The sequence below is a fragment of the Epargyreus clarus genome, unplaced genomic scaffold (genome assembly GCF_041222505.1).
Source record: "Epargyreus clarus isolate Ecla_fem2 unplaced genomic scaffold, WU_Ecla_fem_2.2 ptg000004l, whole genome shotgun sequence".
NCBI classification, from domain to species: Eukaryota; Metazoa; Arthropoda; class Insecta; order Lepidoptera; family Hesperiidae; genus Epargyreus; species Epargyreus clarus.
Window position 1 is genome coordinate 11524396 of NW_027332212.1, and position 20016 is coordinate 11544411.

At 36.4% G+C, this 20016-nt stretch overlaps 1 protein-coding gene across 2 annotated transcripts in view; it reads right to left on the reverse strand.

The window, feature by feature from the left end:
* The window catches only part of LOC140757563 (uncharacterized), a 234764-nt gene that overhangs the window by 3813 nt on the left and 210935 nt on the right, over positions 1-20016 (reverse strand). The gene's annotated exons all lie outside the window — the stretch shown is intronic.

Below are 20016 nucleotides of genomic sequence, written 5' to 3' on the forward strand. Positions count from 1 at the left end.
AGCTCTGCCAATTAAAACTTATATTCAACGTGAGTGTTCTCAAAGAGCACGATCGCGTCGGAGTATCTTATTAAATCATAAAGAATATTAACATGGGCTAAGTATAGAGCTTCTCAAAGTTTCAAGAGTTTATCGGCACTTCGGAGGCAGCTCACGAGAGCACCTGTTGCGGTGTCACGCAAGCGGGTACTGCGCACGATGCGTTTAGATAATTTAGGTTTGGATTTTAATTAAAAGATTCCTGCAGTGTAGTTCTTTTTTGTTTTAGGCATATGATACGTATACCAATAAGTAAGTTTTAATATGTCATTTGTTAACCAAAGATGTTTTTTTCGATAATAAATTTTAAAATAATATTAGTCCAAAAAGTTCAAATCAAATCTAATGGGCGGTCACAGTTATGTTTATAAATGCTTACTATTGAAGCTACTGTAATTTCGTAATTACGTAATTGCTTTGGCCAATTCCGTAGTAGGTAAGTATATTATACTAATCTGACAGTATAAATTCTACCAAGCTATAGTGCAATGCTCCATTACTGTAATTATATCCCCACCGTCGATGTTACTCGAAGAAGTGCCACCGCAAGTGATAAAAAAGTGTCATGTAACAAAAGAGTTGAAGCACGTCGCGAGTATCAAGACGATTCGCCGGCGCGCGGGTCGCGGCGTCCAGCGACCTGTCATCTCGGCGGGAACGTTGACAAAAAGCGCGCCGCCTACGTGACGTCCTGAACTCCCCTCTTGCCATCTCCTCCAATCCCCCCCCCCCTCCACCTTCACGCTTGACCACTTTTTACCGCGCGACATTTGCCCGGAGTTCGATCCGTGTCATCCGACGTATTCCTTTTTTAAATTGCGCCGGCTCTCGATTATTTTATTTTTTAATTTTATATAGCTCCGAGAAATAAGCGGCCGGCCGCCGAGCGGTAAAAAGTGATGGCTTATAAAAAAGTCTATGAATAATTAAAGTGAGATAGCTAGTAGCTAGCTCATGGGAACGGAATTATTTAGCGGCAGCGACAGGTCGGCGGCGCCCGCCGGTTGCGTTGAAGGACAGGTCAATTTGCGGGACTCATTTTGCTCCTTTAGATAGCCGTTAGTGCTCTCCGATCTAGCGAATTTATTTTTATGCAAATCGATAGCCGCTCCACTTAAGCGCGTTGCGAGAAAATTCAATCGCTCCGAGGTTGGTCGGAATTAAAGAGGAACAAAGGGTCGGTCTGACCCGTGTAACCTTCGACGATGTGGTTTGGGGGCATGTTTAAGTTTAATAGGGGTTACGGAGATGTGGAATCGTTTCGGGACTCTAATGCCAGTGCCTCGGGGTCAGAAGTGACCCGAGCTTCGACTGAAGAAACGGAATGATATTGGAGAAAATTGTTTAATTGGACATCAAAATTAGGGGCTACACAGGTTATTTTTTGTTCTTGGCGAGATTCTATAAAAATAAAATAAGTCTCTGTGTTCAGAAATCAACTTGAGAAAAGGTTTGAATATGTCTTATAGCGAGCGTTGAGTAAATATAGAAACAATTTTCTGTCTAATTCACTACAGCTGTAGTTAATTACACTACACTTTAAAATCATGGAGATTTTTTATTCCTACAGAACAGAATGATGATATAAAATAGTTCGATAAACTTTCTTCTCTAAACTCGGTACAGGGTTTTAATGTTCATGCTCCCTATATATTGCAAAGAGGCGGGAAATAATTTCAAATCCAATCAACAATGTAAATAAATCAATGCGGGTAGTAGGTGGCGGTCGTCGACGCGTATTACGTATTAATTAAACTTGACTATCAACGTAGCGTTATTATTCATTAAAAAATCTTAGAAAGGCCTATTGTGTACCAAAATGAGCGTGTTTAAATTGTTTTCAAGATGACAGCGCCGATAGGTGATTCGCGGGATCGCTTGAAAAGTGGCTATTATCGTTTTTTGGTGAACAAAACGCATTGTTGGTCGAATACCGTCTCGAGGTAATTCTGTGTCCAGACCACAACACCGGCGAGGTCCGCGAGCGATAAGTTTAAATACGTCCGAGCAACGTGGCATTTACGTAGGCCGTATAGTTAACAGGTTACAGATACTGCGTATCGCCCGTGGCCATGAACCGATGTTTAAATTGCGCCCGTGTAGCCACAGCAGCCGCATCCCGCGAACAGGTTGTAGGGGAGCAAAAAAGGTTAAAGTATGTTCCCCTGGGGGTCGGGGAGTGGGCGCGGGGGCTAATGACAGGGGCGGCGCGGCGCCCGCGGCTGCTACCGCGCGCAAATTGATGCCTGCGCCCTCTGTGGAACCTTTGCTCCCGGCTAGTGATGCGCCGGTCGATAAATTACGACAGCCGGCTAGCGGAGTTATAGCGCCTCGTTTATTGTTGCAGGTGCAATCGATGGGCGGTAGGCCAGCCGTTAATAACGAGTGCCGTTTTCATGACCTCCGAGTGCGGCCGAGATTGCACACGAAACGTAAATAAGTTTTATTGGCAAATTAATATCCTAGCGTGAATGCGGAGCGTGAAAGCAGATTATAACACTCATTCTAAGCTTAATATTATAACGTATTCACACCTTTTTTACAATTTGTTTTTTGATTGGTCCAACAAAGATTCTCGTCAATAGCGAAAAAACGGTTAATAAATCTAAGCAAAATTTCAAAATACCACCGATACACATGTAATTATGGTGTAGGTTACATGCGTGGTGCAATTAAATTAATAACTATCGACATCGATAATAATTAGAGCGATAGCATCACTAGACGGCCGCATTATACTGTAAAGATTGCTATTAACTCAAAGCATGGATGCACTGGCTTATATTTAGAGCTGACGGTTAGCGGCAGTGCGTTCCGTAATTATATTCGAGACGGTCGCCATTCTTTGTCTCTTATTTTTAGTAAGAGGTAAGGGGTCACGAGCTTCTCGGAGTTCTTTTTCGATTGTCTTTTTGCTCTTGGATGCTTTCTAACTTTTACTTTGTAGTAGTGGCGTGTCGCTTTAAGAAAGTCTCGTGGCATGGTTCATACATTTATTTGTACAAAAATAAAGTTAAGAGATTTTTCGGTGTCATACCAATATATAAAATATATTAAATACCTTGTATACTTTGGACGAAATGATTATAAAACTTTTTATCTGTAAAATAATAACCTTATTTGTCAAATTGACAGATTTTTTTGCTACTCGGTAAACGATGGCTATGTAAAAAATTATACTCAGCCAACATCAACAGTTTCAAGTTCTAAAAACATTGATTGCAAAAAGTTATTATTTAGGTAACTACGACCAATTTGAACATCATTCCGAATAATTTCTTCTACATAATTCTTTTTTTCCTGAATATCGTTCCAAATATTAACATTCTTTTTTCCTTCTTTCTTTTTTTGTTGTGTACATATTCTGCTGTAATTCTTTCTTTCGGTACCTACTAGTTGCGTGAGTACAGAATATAATTGCTCACGTACAGAGATGCTTCGAATCATGCTGATTCATATGCCATAGCCGGGTCCATTCCATAAAAGTACTTTTACATTTTATTGCATTTCACAGGTTATTATAATTAGGTAGAGTGTACTCTTTAAATGACGTTCTGCGTTAAAATGATTGGCTGGTATTATTTTTGTTTTAAAATTTAAACAGATATGAAAAATAAGTTAGGAATAATATTTGTAATGTGTAATGGTAATACCTAATCAGAACCATAAAAATGAAGGTAAGATCAAACAATCAATATATATATTTTTATTGATCACAACTGTAAATAGTTTCGACATAAAGGGTAACTTGATGAACTGCACTATCGAGATATTTATTAGATATCAGTTTTAAATAAAATCCCTTAAGGCTCGTGATACACGAGGAGTAAGTCGGGAAGCTTCATATTCCTCTTACTTAGAGGCAATAAAGAGTTCCTTAAATACAACCGTGATAGTACTACGATTGAACTATTTAGTTTTAATATCTAAGCAAGTTTAATGTTGTTTATAGGAATATTTTTTCCTGTATGTCAGTAATTGAAAAATTGTAGAATTAGAATGGTTCTGAAAGGTATTGTAACTTGCGTTACGGTGGAAGTATGTGTATGGCGGGTGACTTGACATGAAGTAATCATCTTAGTCCTCAAGAGTGCCCACCCATCTATTACTGACTTCCGATAAGACCTCAATTCCATATGCAGTTGGTTACAGAGGGTATTATTATTTATTTATTAATCTTATATACAAAATTCTCGTGTTACAATATTAGTTACCGTTCTCCCTCGAAACTGTTTCACCGGTTTTCACCAAATTTTATATGCATATTCAGGGTTGTTCACCCTTAACATTTTTTTATTTATATGGCAACACAACGTTTGCCGGGTGAGCTAGTATCAAAATAAAAATAAAATCAAAAATATGGTACCGAATTTCAACTCGGTAGTCATATTTACAATACTTATAGGTAATTGGATATGGTCTATAATATGGTCGTGATCATTGTGACCTAGAACATTCACAATTCTGTACTATTTTTGTAAGTTTCGATCGAGATCGAATTGATTATACTTATTTAGGTATTATCATTACATCTATCAATTTTAAAACAACTGCACAGTTACAATATTTGTTCCAACATTATTTGTTCCAATTGTATAGCTTATGATTTTGTGTACCTACCTTCATTTAATTAATAGGCTAAATAAAACTTGGCTTTGATAATAAACAAATGTAGAGAATTTAAGTATAAAATCAACTTGATATGAACGAATTATGATATCAATGTCTATTAGATTTATTTAGTTTTACAACGTTAAACGTGCCTAATGTTTTTATTATTCCTAGTTTATGCTAAATGACCCATAGTTAGGTCCGTGTAAATCATTTGTTGGTGCAGCTCTACCAATACAGCTTATAGCACCAATTTTGCTATTAAAATAGAAAGCTTATCATCGTGGGCATCGGCGAGCGCAAAAAGCTCCCACATAATTGGAAAATAACCTAACACAACTGTGGGAGTGGCGTGTGTACGCCGCGGACGTGTGCGACAGACTGATTCTAATCCTATGGTAAGACAAGGACAGAGAATGCGCGTGCGCAGGTGGGCGGGGTCTAACCACCCGAACGATAACGAACGCGCCCGAACTAACTCGAATCGAAACCGCCCAGTCTGAGATGTTCGCGCATTGTAATCGCCTAGTTAGATTGACCTCCAACTTTTCTCGTGGTACTTTCGTCGGAGAATATTTCAATGGTCCATCTTACGTTGGTTAGCTAACACAATGCCAGCGATGTTTGAGCAATGCAACCATTATATAGTATTAAAGCCTTACATGAGCTTATTGGAATAATGGACGGTTTCTAAGAATGCCGGTGTTGCGATATCTCTTATAGAAGGTAATTAGTTGGTTGGAGATTAATGTAATTGCGATTCCTTTAGAGATAATGATTTTGTAGTCGTTTGAATGGCTACTGTTACAATGCAAGTCAAAACTCGGTTAACTGCTTATGTTCGAAGTAATTATCTTCTTAAAGACCTATTAATAAAAACATCAAGTGAAATCAGTGGTGTACGGAGAACAATAGTAAGTTTTAAACTGATAATCATTTCTGATCGATCTGATTATATTGAGATATATCTAATTTAATGTTATGTGTCAATTACGTAATACTTAGGTATATTTTATCTAAGCCGCTACTGTAAGAAACTGTGTTGTAACATGTAACAATCTAATTCCTATTGTTATAACACATGTTTTTTTAACCTTACATTAGAACTAGATAATCATAGACTAAAAATTACCCAACAGTCACTCCTAATTTAAAAATGAATTGCAAATGTAATGTAGGTAATTCAGTGTTATTTCTGGGTTGGTAACTGATTAGCTAATACTTCATCTATTGCGGTGTAAGTACTATGAAAAGACATTTGTTATCTGTGCACTTACCGTGAATCTTATGCTTATAATAGCTTCCCTTGCTGACTGTACCCTTGGCCCATACAAATTCCAAGTTCTGACACAATCCGCTAGGGGCGCTGATTAGAAATTGTATGGGTAAATACGTAAACAAATACCAAAACAGTCATATTTGTCGAAACGTAAAAACTCCTGGTAAGGGTACAGATTAGCTAATACTTAATCTATCGTAGTGTAAGTACTATGAAAGACATTTGTTATCTGTGCACTTACCGTGAATCTTATGCTTATAATAGCTTCCCTTGCAGACTGATCATAATTTATCTGTAAACGCACAGATGCGGCGTTCGCCAGTCCGCAGTGCGTATTTACTTTAACCGCACATTAATTGATTAACTATGGCAATTTCAATTAAACTCATTGATCATTTGGAGTTCTATTTGCTTGGGATTTATTTGATAGTATCTAACTATAATTAATAGTCTTATATATCTCAAATAAAATGTACGCTGAAAAACGTGGTAAAACTTGGTTTAAGCTAACAGTTACAGGCCTTCAACAATTTCTATTTTCACACCTATTTCTGCCTAATAACAGCAGTGTTAGGCGCTGCTGTGTTCCGTTTTGAAGGGTGTGGTAAGGGAGGCATACTTTTTCGAGGCGTTCCAGCTTAGTCCTCAGGGGTAGCAGCGCATTTGTGGCCGACCTCAGGTAGGAATATTTAATCCTATCTGGAGCTGATTACAGATATCCATGGGCGGCAGTAGCCACTTACCATCAGGTGAACTGCGTGCTCGTCTGGTACTCCTATATTATATATTAAAAAAAAACAATTATCCAGTAATAAGAAAAATAGTCAGTCATCTTTCAAATTCCTGCAATTTATATCCAGTGCTAGGATATATATCCAAGTTGACCATACATACATACATACATATCTTCTCTACATATCGGTATCTGCGACATAATAGCAACCCGCTTCCTAACATATTTGCATTAGTAGCACCTTAATTGATTTAGGTGTGGTGCCTTAAATTAAACAGGGAGGTCACGGGAGGTTATTTAATGCCTCCGGTTAATTATTGGCGGGTTGAAGTGCTTGCTGTTACCGGCCGGAGAGAATGACCGCTCGGCTCGGACTACGTACGATCAACATAGAAAATATTAATTAAAATTTCACTTCGATTAGATGGTGTACTGTATTTTATAGGCTGCAATATATAACCTTATTCTCCAATGCTTGTTTAGTAATATTCAAATATGAAGTATGAGTTTATTACTTTTGGTTTTTCTAAGGTCTGCAAGTTTTCACAAAACATAGTACCTAATGCACCTGAATTAGTAAATATATCTATATTTACGAGTAAAAATATATTATGATAGGTACTAAACGCTTTGTGGCTTTTATTCAATAAAACAAAAGATGCAATTATAGATGAATTTGAATTTTTTTTTTTGTTTTTTTTGGTAAAGTAGATACATCTTGAATTACATTAGTGAAGTTCGGTCACTGATATACTAAAAGAGCGTACCTATCTTCTTTTATACAAGTACCTATATAGTATTTTACAACTGGCCAGAGTCCGTATATTCTTTATTTTTCTCGTCACATACCACAGCATCTTTATGATCAGTTCCCGCAAGTAACCAAAGCACCGTTAAGCAAACACTGGACCGCCCGTTACTAGCGTTTTGTTAACACCAATAGGTTACTACTTCATGTACTGTCATCATCGAGCCATTACTACCACTTTTAGGGACGGATATCATCTCACAAACAGCATGAAGTTGGTATTGACGCCTTCGAGAATTGACGAATTCTCAAGAATATTATTTTTTCATTTCGTTGCCTTCGCTATTAAAATCCATTATAATGTCATACGCTCAAAGTTTTAAAAGTAATGTGTCTCCTATTTTTTTAATATAAGTAACAGACGAGCATGCAGTCCACCTGATGATAAGCGGCTACTGCCGCTCATGGACATCTGTAATCAACCCCAGATAGGATTAGATATTTCTATTTGAGGTCGGCCACAGATGCGCCGCTACCCCTAAGGACTAACCTGGAACGCCTCGGAAAAGTATGTCTCCCTTACCACACCCTTCAAACCAAAACACAGCAGCGTTTAACACTGCTGTTATTAGAAAATAGGTGTGTAGTATACTTTAAAAGACTTTAAACCATAATTTAGTCGTACAATATAAAATACAAACAAAAATCTAAAATACAACAATATAAAATCATATAATATAAAATCTCCCTGAGTAAATCTCAAAAGGGAGATTTTATTGGTAGTTAAATCCGCCGCGTAAAAGACTTCAACGACATTATTTGACTCTTCGAGTATATTTTTGTGGTAGAGTTACTCTCGAGGTCTGTTTGATTAAAGAGATTATAAGATATACTTGTTTCTATTTGTATAAGCCTATGAAGATGATAAACTCAAGTGTATAAGTGTGGATGGTTTTTAGCGAGACCACAAATGAAATAAAATTAAATACTAGAAAAAACTTTTTATGATTGAATGATTTTTATATTGTTTGTGTTTGTTTAGTTAGTTTATTTATCCGATGCTAAGATTATTCAATGTTATAGTTAGTATGATTCATTCTTTCTTATTCGTGTAGAGTTGGCGTGTTTTTTCTTTTTATTCTTAAAGTAAACTAAATATCTTTTTGCATTTAATAATTCCTTAATTATAATGATACCAAAATAATGTTGAATTTATTTTTTAATACACCTAAATATTACCAACGAACACTGATAATGTACATAGATAGATTAAGAGAAATCAGTCAACCAAAAATAGCTAAGAAAACGGCAGTCGTACGGTATCTATGATTAAGTACACAATAATTATAAAGGTAGGTACAGACTACAGCTATATCTATAATAGCGGGGATATCGGCTGCAGCGCAACAATCTAGTTGTATCATCGGCGGCTAGATAGCATCGCGCTCGTGCCACTTGTAAACCGACGCCTAGTGTTGTGATGGACCTGTATCGATATAAGAATATATAATAAAAAGAAAAGTAGGGTAATATATAAACAAACCATTCATAATGCATACGTTTTGCTATATAAATATAGAAGTCTAATTCAATTAATTTAGTTTTCATGGTGCCGATCACATCTCTGCGTGTTCATTTTAAAAGAAAAAAAATCTTATGACGTCATTTCGATAGTTTCTAACGTTCTGTAGAAGTTTAAGATTCGTTTTGAATATTTTAACGTTTTTGAAATCATATAGAAATGAACATTTTAATGTCAGAATATAAGCTTATATAAAGATTTATCATAATAAATTCAATACTGTAATTGAATAATGAGATCAGTAGCTTTATAATCTATGGATAGTTCAAATTAGTTTTTGACGTAAACGTTTATCGATATCACAGATAAAACATCGACGTCGCTAGCAATGAACGAGTAGCGGTCGCGTGCCGGCGCGCCCTCTCGCGGCGAGTTGAGGAAAGTGCGCGGCATTACAACGGATCATTATCGCGGTCTAAACTTTGTTCATATTTCCAATGGCCTTTCATATTGTGCTCTGTAGATTTAGTCAGGCCAGGCGATTGTTAGTTTTTGAATTGACAATAGCCGTTATTATTTAGCGGATTGTGGATCGACCGACTTAGCACGCTATAAATATCGATTTAGAATTGGTAGAAAATCTTTCTTTTGTTTTCTGCATCGCTATGCTATTATAGCAAATTGATAAAATGCTTTGAACACTAACATTGTTAAGAATAACAAACGATTTACTTTACTCATAAGTCAATATTAAAAACTTTGAGCTTATGTTATAAATGAACTAAATCGACCAATAAGAAAATCGTAAACCCTACAAATAAATCTAAACGCTTATAAGATCGCATTAACTACCGCAAACCACGAGACTAGACGATCGGCGGATAGCCGCCGTCACATTACCAGCGGAATTACCACGTAAGAGTTACAATAATTCAAAGCGTATCTCATGCATATTCAACATGTGTACGACAACGAGCCAACAAACAAACAAACAAACGAAACATAGAAACGAACGCATGAGATATCTTGTCGCAGCGCCGCGATGAGATACGGTCTTGTTATTGTGGGGTTACCACGTTTTGTGTTGCTTAAGAGTTATTCTATTCTGTTCTCTATTCGTCTTTAAATTGTAATTTTGCACCTGCACCTTAATTGCAATTTAATTTATAGAATCGTGACATTAATTTAAAATTTACTGCTGCATTGGGAGCAGAAGCAGGCAGTAATATCTGAATATCAGGGATGTGTGATTGATGTGGGAAATGACTTCTGACGGAGTATTATCTCCGTAAAAAACGTAAGTGAGTAAACAAATAAAAATATCTGAAAAGTGTATTATGTTGTATCTTAGCAATTTCCAAAACCTTCATTATGCAATTCATAACCAAATTTTACTAGGATTTATAAGGGCATTGGGCCCCTTTTCAGCTGTTTACTTCTGTATTTTTCTAGACTAGCCACAACATTGCTACGCTACTGCAATATGCTACAGTTTTTGACCTTTTATGTGCTTACTGAATGCCTTTTTTAAACCTTAAATTTGTCAGCATCGACAGCCGATAGCGAACTAATCCGCTTATCGCAAAATAATGGTCACTCCAGCCGCGCGTATCCGCGTGCGTGCCTTATAAGGCCCATGAATTCTGCCACCGCACCAGTTATCGGATGAAAGCGGCCTTGTTCGGCTAATAACGATGCAAGTTATAATGCACCCGCCGCAATCTCCGTGCCTAGTACCCACTACGTTAATTTATTGTGTTACTTAACCCTCTATAGCTCTTAATAAAGATAAACGTCTAATCTGTATCGGCCAGCGGGTTTGCTACGAGATAGTGTGTGTAATGTAATTGCGAGTTTCGTATAGAGGTAATGGTTGCGTGTGCAGGGATACTGCGGGTTATCATCGTATTTATTTGAATTTAGAATTGGCTGTAAACAGAAAATTAACGTAACATAAAATATACGACGGTGTTCGTTGATTATTACAGTTTTGACTAGACTAGAGCTCTGTATTATGTTATGTACAAACAATGGCTTAAGAATCAAATATCGGAAATTTAGTAGATGCCCATAAATGGCTGAACTTATTTACCTGCTCCATTCGATGTTACAAAACACTTTATATTCTATTTTATTTACCCCACAAAACAACTACCTCATGTTACCTAATGAGACGCGAGCTAAGAAACTGTATGCGGCTGTAGCAGCGCACTAAATTATTCATTTACGTACTCTCTAATGGGAATATTGGATCGCTGCGTCGCTACATAGCGCTTACAAGCGCTGTCCAGCGCTTGATAGGTACAAATCCTACATTAGGCTTTACAAGTTGCACGGAAACCCAATCTACGTATAAGGTAAATTACTCATTCGCTTAAATTGCGATACGGTTGTTCCTTAGTAGGTTTACGGGTGCTAGAACATTCAAATAATTGAAATAATTAGTAATTAAAACTAGAACTTTAGATGTAGTAACTTTATGATATAATATTAATATTAAAACATTCAAGTACCTTCGACACGATCGTTAATCGTAAGTTTAATATGATATTTGTTTCTCAATTTGCGATGCCGTGCTGCGGTATTAATGCTGCTTAACGGTACGTAATTTTCTTCTATTTATAAGTCACCGATATTGTCTTGAACATAATAAATACGTGATATATTCAAATAAAATGAAATAGAATCAAAAATATTTTATTTTAAGTATATTGCTTTATTATAGAATGTTTATGTCAGCAGCATTACCCCATTATTTATTTGCGCAAAATCATACAGTTTAAATATCTTAATGTTGCATATTTTTGTGATTACCTTTACCAGTTTTTCTTTTCTCTAAGGTTTATATAGCTTATCTTACCCAATTTTAACGGTTCAATGCACATGATCATATCAGTACAAAGGCTATGGAAATACATTACGCAAAAGGCCATAATTCGCGTCATTGCGTGAGCTGTCGCATTAGTTCTGACACCGGCTGCAACGGCGGCCCACTTCGTTTCCATTTGACAGCCGTATCAAACGTTGCATCGTTTTCACCTTCCTACTATAGCTGGGGTATCATAGACCAGTTATGGGTATAAGTCTTAGTATAAGTTATGGTAAGCTGATAAAGTTTTTGAATGTGATTTGATCTAATTGTTAGTTATTGTCAAAATACAAGGACAATTTGCAATTAGAAACTGCCTCTCCTTTAAGACTTCCATGTGATGAGCATTTTCCTGGATTTTTACATTTTATTATAACTCTGATGCTGTGGAATATTTAAGTATGATATGTCATCATAACATAAGGACAGACTTATACATAAATTTTACCTATCAATACACACTATAAACACTAACAAGTGTAAAGTTTATAAGCTTTGTAAATAACTTTACTAGATAAATATGCGATTGGGATTACTTAACGATCCCGTTACGTGACCTGTGAAGAATAAAGAAGTAACAAAGGTTTCAGAAACTGAAATGTTTTAAACACCTGACATGAATACAGAAGAATTTTTACTTCATGTATCTATGTATGTTGCAGGAATATTGTTATGGTTTCTGAATTAAAAAATGTTTCGAAAGCCTGATACGAAAACAAGCTTTTTTAAATACTCTTTTTCCTCTTTTGTTTCAATTAGCTGTCCTGAATAAACATTACAATCAATCTACTATGTAATCAGGAGCAGAGATACAAAGCCTTTTTAGCAATGCTATCAGTAACACCCAGTGATAATCTCCGAGTCGCATGACGCAAGACGAAGCCGTGCCCCAAGTTTATCACCCACTCGGCGATACCATCTCGCTGGACGCTTTGTCCCGGATACTAAATGAGGTGTACCGGTCAGTTTGATTCGAGACCGCTGATAATTAGATCGATTTACAATTTTAAATTGGAGTACAGATAGAGTTATTGTCTAACAAGGCCCCGTTGTTGTACGAACTCGATTTTGATTAGGACAGGTTATTGTCTAGTTGTAGTTGTAGCGAAATGGCAGTGGTTATGCTTTTATAAACAATGAATAATGAATAAAATGTTACTTTAATGAGAATCTGTACATAACGAACTAAAATAGTAGTACGGCTTCTTTAGCGTAATAACCATATTTTGGTCTTATTAGCTATATTCTTAACCCAATATTAGACACGTTTTCTTTCCGAGTGTATGTTCGTATATTTATGCCACAATCGCTTATGCTGGCCAAGTGCGAATTCGTATTCTTCACACACCTTTAACAACTTTTTCAGAGAGAAGATGTATCGTTATTATGTAAATCTCATGTATAATATAAACGCATAAGGTGGATTGCTCGATTATTACCAGGTAGGTACATTGCTATTAAAATCAATGCAGACTGTAGGTTTTTTGAAAACCTACAGTCGATTTCAGGTTTTGGAATTCATAAAATATGCCAAATGTCCAATTCCTCACATAGCCTCGTAACTCCTATTTCTATAAGCTTTCTGCTTAGTTGCTGCAGCCCAAGTGTGTACTGGGTTTAAACTGATAAAATGTGACAAAATAAATTCTTGATTTATTTTACACAAACTATAGTTAATTGATCAAGCGTTTGATAACGAGATAGATTTGATTGGCGTGCTTTGTGATAATTCTTTACAACACCATAAAGGCGTTTACAATGCGCAAACTGCGCGTTTAGCTGTTATGGAATTGAGGTGGGGCTCGTTTCACTATAAGTTCATAATAGCATTGAGATTAATTAAATTACAGTTGTTAAATATCTTATTGTTAAATATCTTAGGTATTTTAAGTAGCCCTGAAATTCGAATTAAAATGAAAAAATAGCTACTAAGTGATCGACTTCACGTGAAGTAATCACAACTGTCCACGGACGTAGGTAGAGTTTTATGTAAAGTTTATGTAAGTTTTATGTAAATACAAACTCAACCCTGTAAGGACTATGATGGACTAATGCAGTTAAACTTGCCTTAATTTTTGTATTAAATGATTTTTTATTAGTATTTTTCTATTAGTCATGCTGTTTATAGTAATATAGTTTATGCATGCACTACTTTAGAACTCTTTTTACACATAGTGCGTTTACGATTTTGAAAAAATATAAACAAAAAGCAAAGCGTTTCGCTCAGCAGTAAGGAAACATGTCAGGGCTAATCAATAAATAACATTAAAAATTCCTATCTATTATACTTTCTAAGAAATTCTCCATTCACAGGACACAGGTACGTCGTGCTCTTAAAATTTATAAGCGCCAATGAAATCTAATATAGAGACCATTTCTATGGGACAATAAAATCGCAAGCGAGTTTCACCGCACGTAAACCGTTTGGATCTCGAACGTAAAACACACAGCGAGTAAATAATGACACCTATTACTTGTTGGGAGCAACAATCATGAGCGTTTCCTTTCCGAGCGATCGACATCCGGCCAGTAAACGGATACGTCCGAGCCGGCCAACTAGAGCCTTAGGTGCATTGCGGTGAAGATTTCTATGTTAAATATTCTATGAACAGCTACAAAACAATAACTACATTTATATAACGATACCTTAATTGAAAATAAATGGCGTTGAACGAAATCAGAATAAATAAAAAAAACATTTTGTTAAAAAAGTGAAGTTGGCTGATTAAAGTTGAAGTTGGCGAAGTAAGGTGTCGATATGTAGTTTTTTAATTAAAATAATCTGTCAATATCTAAATTGTTACTTGGTTTGGTGCAGCACTGTTTATATCGGATCTTATTCGCCGATTTACGACTAAGTTTTACAGTAACCACATGTTAATATTTAAGAGATTTGAGGGATATGATAAAATAATGATTTAATTAAAGTTATTATGAGTTTTATTAAAATGAACGAAATTTAAAATGGATGGATATATGACAACTTTGTATGAAGAGGTCAACATGAGGCGCGAGGAAACGCGTTTGGAGATACTCGTAGATGGGTTTTGATAAAGCGTATAAAATTGCAACTTGAGCGCAAATTGCTTAAATCATACAATGGAAATATTTTGTAAATATTTATTGCAAAATCTGACAAAAACATATACACGTAGGAATATAAAATGTATCAAAATCGATACAGTAAACGTATTTGCCATAAAACCGTATACCGTAGCGGGTTTAAACCCAACTATGCGCTGCCACATCAGATCGAAGATCTCTCTTTAATTATATTGTTATGTCGATCGTTGGAGGTCGTGAGGTTATACCAAATAGATTATCTGTAGAGACTGTAGACGATATTGTGCTGCCGCTCCGTGAATAGCCCCTTTCATATCACTCGCTATATCAAATTCTTTTTCGGAACCGCCCGCGGTCATTACAGCTGACTACAGTCTGATTGCCTCTTTGTAATTTGTTGCTTGTACAAATTATTTTTTGGATTATATTGTTATCTGGAGCCGTTGTTCTCTTTATTTAAGTAAGTTGTTTCGTCATTTGTTTGTTTTATGGTGCTATCAGGTTTAACATATTAATACTATGCTACAATGCAAGTAGTTAATCTGCGAGCTGAGAATCTTGCTTTACGGCCTAATGTAGATTTTGTTATTTCCATTTTTTGGAGTAAAAATCGATTGTAAGTGCCGCTGTCTGTCTGCGAGATAGAGGTAGAAACAATTTTGAAATCAATTTTTAATTTACATGGCTTTGTTATGAAAATATATTCAAGACTAAGTACATTATTATTTCATGATAATATGTATGACCGTCGCCATTCTTAAGCACCTTCTATTCGTGTATTCCACACGTGTATAGCGGTTACTTGTAATACCTAGCTATTAGGTCGGTTATCAACCGTAATTCGTATAATTTCCAGCGACGCGAGCCGAAAGTTTGTAATTATATCACAAACACGGCCTGCATGTCAAAACAATGAACAAAAGATACACGAAAACGCTGTAAGCGCTTTGCATAACCACATCCACCGCTGCGGTCGCGCGCACCTGTCGCGATTACGCACGCCCGGTGACACGCACGTACTTAATAGGGATATTCACTTATATTCGATATATCGAATTTACTCGATGTTTGCTATACGATATATCGAATTGAATCGATTTTTTGACAAATATTGTTTTCATTCGATATATCGATATATTTTAAAAATATCGGATCGATTAAAAAACGAATGCTGACTCATACCAAAAAACTGAAGTAAACTTTACTCAATGATTTCTATTTTGAATCCATTTCTATTCCATTTTAAATTCGTAAATTCCGAATATCTTAAATTAAAAAAATCTGAGAAAAAATATTCGATATTAAAAAATATCGATATTTTTAAACGATATATCGGAAAACATCGATGTCAAGTACCGATATTTTATATCGAATACATATATCGGTATATTTTTTAAGTGGACACCCCTAACGTACTATGCACAGATAATCCACGTCAAAACACAAGCCAATAAATCGCGTATTACGTTAAAACGAAGACCGAGATTCCCGTACAACGCGTACTCTATCCCAAGAACAAAATAACACACGCCATCCTTCACAAATGTATGCAAATATACCGCGTATCGCGATTGCATAAATGCTCGGAATTGCTTGTACATTCCCTACCTCCGCTGGTAACTCGTGCCGCCGTACGCCTAATTTCCGTCCACAAAAACATCGTTAGCTTCATTGAGTGGGTGACGGTTTCGTCAGCCATTTGTTCTGGTCGAAATCGCCGTGATTATGTTATTATTTCGACTTTCAACTTTTGTTTTGACGACGTAATTATATGTAAGCGCATTCAATTACATCTACCGTAAGTAGGCAGACATTCCAACGTATTTGAACTATGCTCTTTTCTTATGTCAAAGTAATTGCATATTATGGATTCTAATCGCTGCCCATCAATTTGAATTGAATGAAGCTACATTTTGCCCCCTAAGGGTTCAATCCGGCGAGATTCCGAGCGGAATTTATGTGTAGTCTTAGAATGACAAGCGCAAGATGTAATGGTATGCAGAACACCTACTCAAAGCTGCGAAGTATGATGGATCGGTCTGCGAGTGCCCGACAGGATACACTTGCCACATTACAGGCTATTTGTTAATATGTAAAATGTATTCGCCATAAATTGCAAATAGAGATCAATGTAACGACAAAATTGCACTTTGGGGGTCCGCGTGTTAGCTGTTTTGATTTTTAAAGCTATTAAAGATATTTTTATAGTTCAGGAAGGAGTTTATTGTTTTAATCGTTTCCTTGTAAACACATTTTATGCCCGTTATTCAGCTAGGGTCCGCTATTTTCCCGGATATGGGAAGTGTTTATGTTGTTGGAGATATCCTGTTGACGCTAAGCGGGGAAAGCAAAAACCTGCGTTTATTTATACAGCTGACCCCATACCTAACTACCGACAAAAATACTAATAATAAATTGATATTTTTTTATTTTATTAGCAACACAATTGATACATTACTGTTCCAGTCTTCAGCTCTAGTCTCGTCTTTGCCACATTGAGTTAAACCAATGCGGTTTTCATAGCTAACCAAGCAAATTTTAACGTCAATCCGATACAGTCAATGAAATGTGGTGTCGAGAAAATTTTAATAGATGCGCGTAGTTGGGCGCGGCGTGGGTCGCCCCGCCCCGGAATTAGCAATTCTGTAGCTAGTTACGTGAATAAATTGATAACTGTGATTGAAATTAATTCTGCCTCCCTAAAACGTGTTTAACGACAGCTTATCACGCGCTAATACCTGTCGAAAGACTAATTGACCAGCTGGAAGTATTCGATGATTGTCCACCGTCAGTCGCGCCACAATTAGTCGCCCGGGGGCAGAGACACCGCGACCTCGCGTGCCTCTATTTGACATTTAGCCCGCGACCTTTCGTTTATTTTGGGGTCCGCTCGACTCCTACAACGCATTATTATTCAACGCATTATCTAAAGTTCGAGTTGGAACGGCCCACGGCGCGCCCACACAGACCAGACAAACTAGATCTCGTATTATTTATTCCCGGCTTTATTGTTGCGAGTTTTTTGTGTCGTGTATCGAGTTCTCGGAGTAATCGGTTTGTTTATTGCTCGAGATTTTGTCGGTTACCCCCGCTGGAATGTTTAATGTTCAATGGCTATTTTGTGCTCGTATTAGTGTTGTTTATTCGATTAATGATATGTTGCTCTGAAATATATGATGTTATTCTAATTTTGGCGTGGTTAGTTTGTTTATAGTTAATAGTAATATTGCGACTTAACAAATTTAGATTTGTTTAGAATATCTGATTTGTTTGATTGTTGATTTGGCTAACATATACCCGCAATATAACCTGAAAATACAAAATTTAATAGATAGATCTTAGGCCTTAAACACATAAGACTTTATTAGTACCTACCTTATAGATAAAATAGTGTATATCACTAGAAAACGTTAGGCCACAGCGAGGTCAGGAAATGTTTATAATTATTTATCTAATGGCACTTTACTTGGCAGATTTCACGTTTCCATAACGTAAATGGAACGTGCTTTAAATGAAGTTGAAATTTTCGTAGCGAGCCTCGTTTGGCACGCTTGGCCCTTTCAAAAACAATTATCTCGTGATGGAATCATTAACACGTTCCCAGCGGCACAGATTTTTCTGTACTTTCCATTACTGCGTTACGAGTTGTTTTAAACCTCGTCCTATACCCGACATTGTGGCGGCACGAGGCGTATTAAATCCCACCGCCCGAAGGAGACTAAAATCCTTTTTTTGGCGCCAAATAAGATAAAATGGACGGCTTTTGTCTTGATTATTATTAACAATGAGTTGATTAACCTAGATCTGCCACCGCCCTTGGTCAAATTAGTTAGTTTAGATTCTATGGGTAAAATAAAATGTGGGATCTAATGCACCTCGGACCGCACTGAAAAATAGCAGGTTTCGATATAATTTAGTGATGGGAAAATAAATATCGATTTTATTTTATTGTTTTTATTTATCAACGTTATGGACAGAATGAATACAAAAAGGGGAAAAGTTATGGATGTTTTTCATTGAAACATTTCAGACAATAAGGTTTTTTGCAAACAGTGCATTCCGTGAGATTTTTTTTTTGGTTTTTTTGTCTGCCTCACGACATGTCAAGAATGCGGAGTTTTTCGTCTCTTCTTCTTTGGACCCTTATCGAGTAGATGTGCTTTCTTTGCAGTGGAATCTGAAAAGTAGGAGCGAGTAGATTAGGGTAAAGAGTAATCGGAATACTCGGTAACGATTTTGCCTACGTTTCCTATATCAATAATGTAGGTACTTAACTTTTGTTTGAAGCATAACAGGAAACGTAATTATCTTTAATGTAATTTCTTACTATACGGATATACGCCTAGCCTGCCAAGTCTCACTACTTGACTTTCACCTAGACAGAGTATATTTGTGACTTACCTGTTTTTGAAATATCTTCCTCTATTCTGATTTTGGCTCAGATTTTTCAACCGGTTTTTCTTCATCTTCCTCCATGATCAACTTTTTTCGGCAACGTTTCGACATGATAATTTTCAACACAAAGACAGCCTCGACTGCGTTGCACAACACTAACCACGTGAAGCTAGCGTAGGGTGCGGTACGAGGTGCGTGGGGAAACGAGGCGTTCGCAACCTCGTTCCGCACTGTGTTAGCATTATTATTTGTTCAGTGCGGCACGAGGTCTAACAAACCCGACATTAGGTTGGTGTACCATAGAACTAGGAATCAGTAGCACATCACAAACATATAGTTATCACTCTCCTACACTGAACCAGACGGAAGTTATGCCTCTCGCACCACAGAGAAGTTAAAGTTTTTTCTTACCGCTATAACGACCAGACATGGACGAGGTGTTTTAAGCCGCGTTCCGCAGCTAACGTGTTAAACATAAGAATGTGACATTTAGGTGACTTCATATTATGTGCGCTAATGAATGCACTGTGCTTCGATATTTAACATTAGAATTTTAATCAGGACGGTAAAAATCTTGATAAAATTCTGAAGTATGCGAATATTTCAAAATCCTATCAAAATTTTAAAGATTAAATATTTTCAGGACATAACTAGTAAGTTACTTAAGCCTAACTTTAATCTTTTAATTTTCAAATTATGTTTTTTTTGAATCGATATTCAAGAATAGATACAATATTTATAGTAAATATTTTCGGTA